Here is a 6,307-nt window from a genome sequence, read left to right as displayed (position 1 = left end):
ATCATCACAGAGTACGGTCTAGACCTGCTCTTTTATGAAAAGCGCTGTGAGATAACTGTTGTTGTGATTTGGCGCTATATAAATAAAATTGAATTGAATTGAATTGAATTGAACTTTAAAATTCTATTGATCACTTTTAAAGCTCTTCATGGCCTCTCGCCTTGTTATATTTCTGACCTTTTAGTCCCATACGCACCAGCACGTACCTTGAGATCCTTGGATCTATTCCAGAGTCTCGACTGAAAACTAAAGGGGACAGAGCGTTTGCTGTCAGGGCCCCGAGGCTCTGGAACAGCCTGCCTGAGGAAATCAGGTCGGCTGAGTCAGTGAACTCTTTTAAGTCCTTTCTTAAAACATACTTTTATAGGAGAGCCTTTCCCGATCTTATTTGACTTTATTTTATCCCTTTTATTTTATTCTATTTTACTTATTTTATATTTATCTTAAACGTGTATTTTAGTCTTTTCAGTGTTTTCTTGCTTTTATCTTGTATTGTTTTTGTATTATTGTTTTTGTGGTATTATTTACACTTATTAAAGCACTTTGTAACTTGTTTTTGAAAAGTGCTCTACAAATAAAGATTATTATTATTATTATTATAAAAATTAAAACCACAAGAGCAAACAAATAGGAAAATTAAATGTGGACTCTTAAACATCAGATCTCTCTCTTCTAAAGAGTACGGTCAAGACCTGCTCTTTTATGAAAAGCGCTGTGAGATAACTGTTGTTGTGATTTGGCGCTATATAAATAAAATTGAATTGAATTGAATTCTAAGGGTATACTAGTAAATGAACTAATATCAGATTATGATATTGATTTATTTTGTCTTACTGAAACCTGGCTGGGTGTTGGAGAATATGTTAGCCTAAATGAATCCACCCCTCCCAGTCATATTAATACTCACATTCCTCGAGGCACAGGCCGAGGAGGTGGAGTTGCAGCTATCTTCGACTCTAGCCTACTAATCAGCTCTAAACCTAAACTAAATTATAACTCATTTGAAAGCCTTGTTCTTAGTCTTTCAAACCCAAGTTAGAAATCACTGCAACCAATTCTTTTTGTTATAGTGTACCGAACACCTTGTCCGTACTCTGAATTTGCAGAGTTTTTGTCAACTTTAGTCCTTAAAACGGACAAAGTTATTATTGTAGGGGATTTTAATATTCATGTGGACGTTGAGAATGACAGCTTTAGTACTGCGTTTATCTCTCTGTTAGATTCCATTGGCTTCTCTCAGAGTGTTCATGAACTGACTCACTGTTTTAACCACACCCTCGACCTTGTTTTGGTGTATGGTATTGAAATTGAACATTTAATAGTGTTCCCACAGAATCCCTCTTTATCCGACCACTGTTTGATAACTTTTGAGTTTGTATTGCTGAACTACACACCATTGGGCAAAAATTTCTATACAAGATGTCTGTCTGATAGTGCTGTAGCTAAATTTAAGGATGCGATTCCATCAGCTCTAAATTCATTATCAAGTCAATAATAGTCAAAATAATAAAACAAAGACGGTTAGCTCCATGGTATAATACTGAAACTCGCAAATTAAAGCAAATATCGCTGAAACTTGAGAGGAATTGGCGTTCCACCAAACTGGAAAATTCTCGTTTAATTTGGCAAGATAGTCTTAAAACTTATAGGAAGGCCCTCCGTAATGCCAGAGCAGCGTACTACTCGTCATTAATAGAGGAAAATAGGAACAACCCCAGGTTTCTTTTCAGCACTGTAGCCAGGCTGACAGAGAGTCACAGCTCTATTGAGCCAAGTATTCCCATAGCTCTCAGTAGTGACGACTTCATGAGCTTCTTTAATGATAAAATTCTAACTATTAGAAACAAAATTCACCAAGACCTGCCCTCAACTGGCACCGACTTATCTCTAAACTCAGGAACCTTAGAAACAGCTGTAGAACCAGATAAATGTTTAGACTGCTTTGCTTCCCTCAGTCTTTACTAACTAACTTCAATAATTTCTTCATCTAAACCATCAACCTGCCTCTTAGACCCCATCCCGACTAGGCTGCTTAAAGAAGTTTTCCCCTTAGTCAGCACTTCTATGCTAGATGTGATCAGTCTATCTTTATCAACAGGCTATGTACCACAGTACTTTAAAGTAGCTGTAATTAAACCTCTTCTGAAAAAGCCAAACCTTGATCCAGATGTTTTAGCCAACTATAGACCTATATCTAACCTTCCATTTCTCTGTAAGGTCCTTGAGAAAGCAGTCGATAAAACAGCTTTGTGACTTTCAATAGTGAGCAATAGTTTATATGAGGATTTTCAGTCAGGATTTAGAGCTCATCATAGCACAGAGACAGCACTGCTGAAAATTACTAATGACCACCTAATTGCATCAGACAATGGACTTGTCTCTGTACTGGTTTTATTAGATCTTAGTGCTGCATTTGATACCGTTGATCATCATATCCTGTTACAGAGACTGGAACATTACATTGGCATTAAAGGAACCGCTCTAAGCTGGTTTGTACATGTTAACAATGAGTCCTCCATGCACACCAAAGTTAGTCATGGAGTTCCACAAGGAGCTGTGCTCAGACCAATCCTCTTCACTTTATATATGCTTCCTTTAGGCAATATTATCAGGAAACACTCCATAAACGTTCATTGTTATGCAGATGATACTCAGTTATTTCTATCGATCAAGCCAGATGAAACTCATCAGCTAGCTAAACTTCAAATGTGCCTTCAGGATGTTAAAGCCTGGATGACCTGTAATTTTCTAATGTTAACTGCAATTCCTTATTATCAGGCTGCTCCACTCTTGATTTAGAATGCTGCAGCACGTGTTCTGATAGGAACCTGTCTTAGCTTCTCTGCATTGGCTTCCAGTAAAATCCTTCTTCTCACCTACAAAGCTCTTAATTTTACTTTACAGGGCTACTTGTGGTTCCTCCAGAGTCTCCAAAAATAGAATCAGGTTCCAGTTTGGGTTCAGGAGGCAGACACCATCTCCACATTTAAGAGTAGGCTTAAGACTTTCCTCTTTGATAAAGCTTATAGTTAGGGCTGGCTCAGGTGAGTCCTGAACCATCCCTTAGTTATGCTGCTATAGGCCTAGACTGCCGGGGTATTTCCCATGATGCACTGAGATCCTCTCTCCTCTTCTTTCTCTCCCTCTGTATGCAACCTCATCCCATTAACGCATGTTACTAACTCAACTTCTTCCCTTTCTGGTAGTATTGTGCTTTCTCGTCCCTCTCCTCTCTCCTCCTATCACTTCCTGCAGGTGTTTCTGGCTCTGGAGCTGTGGAGTCTGGATCTGTGGTTGCAAGTCACCTGCTGCCCCCGTGTTCCTGCTCGACACCCTCTGCTCCAATTATTCTGCTCGAGGTTTCTGCCTCTTAAAAGTTTTTCCTTCTTAGGCTTCTATCGCCTAGTGCTTGCTCTTGGTGGGAACTGTTGCGTTTCTGTAAATATCATCACAGAGTATGGTCTAGACCTGCTCTTTTATGAAAAGCGCTCTGAGATAAGTGATGTAGTGATTTGGCGCTATATAAATAAAATTGAATTGAATTGAATATAAAATTTTCTATATAAAATACAAGGGGGTAAGCCAGAGATCGGACAGTGAAGTCGACCAAAGCCTACATGGAGGGATCCAGGCAGGCCCAAAAAATTACGTCAAAACCCTGTGACACCCTGTCACTCATAAGTGTATTGCTTAGATTATAAACTCTTGACAATCAAAAAAAACAAACAATCCGAGTAAGACAAACACACTGAACCATGAAACTTTTTTTTGCAGCAGTTATGCAGCTACCAGAAATCTCGATGTGTCGAGATCCTGAAGCACAGATGTTTCGAAACACTGCTTCAAAGCATGGTTCAAAACATCAGTGTCACTGGACTGTGGTTAAGGGAGGCGTCTGTGCGTTTCACCCCTGTTTCGACAGCTGCCACACCTGCCGCTTCTACGATTGATTCAGTGTTTGGAACAAACCACACATCAGCCTTTAACTCCCAGAAGGCTTAAAAGTCAAGCAGACACATCCCAACTTTGAGGCCTTGGTGAGAAAAGAAACATTTCAAAGATAGTGACATATAGAGTGATTAACAGTGTGATTTCAGTGATAGTTCGGCTGGATATTAGTACATTAATTGATAGGCCAGTGAGAGACAGCGATTTGGGAAAGATATAATAGGCCTAACATATTAATAGTGATAGCTTGGATACATTTAGTGACATTAGGCCAATAGCCTAGTGGTAGAGATGGTGATAGAGACAGATAGCACTATACAGGCTAGGTGTTTATATAGATAGATAATACATAAGAGTCCCCGATCTCTGGTGTTGGAACACGTATCATTCACAGTGCAACTGCTGATGCCACTGTAAAGGTTAAAAATATTTGACCGATGCTTTTGTTCCATGGACACACTTTGATTTATGGCAAGAGCGACGTGCTGTGTATCCGCACCTGTATATCATGGCAAAAAAATAGATGCCAGCAACAAGTGTGAACAATTTGTTCCACGGCTGAGGATGTCATTTATCCCCAACTCAACCCCAAAACAGCAGAATATTTCTGAATAAAATTCTTGACATGTAACATATGAGACATTGTTCCCCTTTTCACTTATCATTCTTGAAAATACTTCAACTTTACTCAGTTAAGGATTTTTAATCCATTCCACCTCATCACTGCTGGCACTCATTATTATTACACTATGGCCTATGTCTTTACAGCTATTTATCATTACAGCTCTGTTAATAAGCTACTGTATAATACTGTAGATATCCACATTTATTATCATTATTATATTCTTAGATTTGCATACTTTATTATATTCTCTACTCACTAACTTCAACTATTATTTCTATTCCTTTTATGCCTTGTGAGTATCTGTAACAAAGAATATACCCTCAGGGATCAATCTGATTTTGATTCTCAGATATGAATAGGGTGTGGCGATGGGGTAGTGGATAAGACACATCCCTTAAGTGTGAGAAACCTGGGTTCAATTCACACTATGACACACACACACCAATGTGTTCCTAAGCAAGACACTGAACCCCTAGTTGCTCCAGAGGCATGCGACCTCTGACATATATATAACATCTGTGGGTCGCTTTGGATAAACAGATTGTATGAAACAACACACAGATGTGTTTTATTTAAACACACTTTTATTGCAATCCCCATCTGCTGTCTCTGATAATCTGAAAGCATTTGTTTGTTTGTTGTATGGTGATTTCTCTGACGTTTAGAATTGTAAACGCCGGTCAATTATTGTTTCAGTGAAACCCCTATCAAGGTGTGTCAATATCAAAAGTGACCAGTAGGTGACATCACAGAGACGGGTGTCAAAGTGTTTCAAAGCCTTGACACTATTCTAGCACAATTGCTTCAAACATTTCAATGTTTCACAAAGTGAGGCTTCAAGGTAACGTAATAATGTGGCAAAATGCTGTCCCATTCCTATTTACAGCATTTTGTCCATTTGCAGCCACTTGCTCTCAATCACTTACCAAGTGATGTCAGTTAAGTCTTTGAGGGTTCAGGGCTTAGGGTTTAGGGGGGACATTAGGATTGGGCCATTGTGTCCTTCTTGGCGGCCCTCATGTTTGACTATCAAGTCAGTGAAAGTCAGCCACAGTCATCTTGAACTGACTGGGTATCATTGGATAATACGTAATTCGTTTGTAATTGAAAAATGAAAACAATGTTCATCTGTTATTTGTTTCAAAACAAAAAAAATGAAATTAAAAACGGTTTGTTTTTTGTTTTTGGCAATTTATTTTATCGTTTCTTTTTGAACAAAGAATGAATTAGTAGTGTCTGTTGTGGTGGCAGCCCGGCTGACGGTGAGTGTCCTGGCTTTTTCTCCCTTTTGTCTGTGATTCTGTTTTTTCCCTGGTTTTCTCTGTTCTGCCTGCCTCCCTGTGTCTCCTCCCCTGTGTGTGCTCTCTCTCTCTCTCTCCCTCCTCTCCTGAGGCCCGCCGACGACCTGCACCTGCACCTCGTCAGCCACCTCCTCTGCCTGCCACACCTGCCAGCAATCAGCCTCATCTCTAACAGTTCTTCTACCCCGGTTCTCCTGTCAACCCCTGCTTCATCGTCGTTGCTCCAAACCCAGTTCCCTCACCCTCGTTCTCAGCCTAGTGGGCTGGGCTCGCTCACCTGCCCTCTCCCTTCGGGTTCCCCCTCGGCGTCCTCCCAGTTCTCCCGTGCCTCCTCTCTTCCTCAGCCCCAGTGTCCCCCGGACCTCTGTTCTCCGTCTCCTTGGTTCCCCGTGCCTGCGTTTCCCCGGCACCCACCTCTCCCTCAACTCCAGTC

This window comes from Micropterus dolomieu, linkage group LG17 (assembly GCF_021292245.1).
Source record: "Micropterus dolomieu isolate WLL.071019.BEF.003 ecotype Adirondacks linkage group LG17, ASM2129224v1, whole genome shotgun sequence".
Taxonomy (NCBI): Eukaryota; Metazoa; Chordata; class Actinopteri; order Centrarchiformes; family Centrarchidae; genus Micropterus; species Micropterus dolomieu.
Note: the sequence above shows the minus strand (reverse complement) of the source record.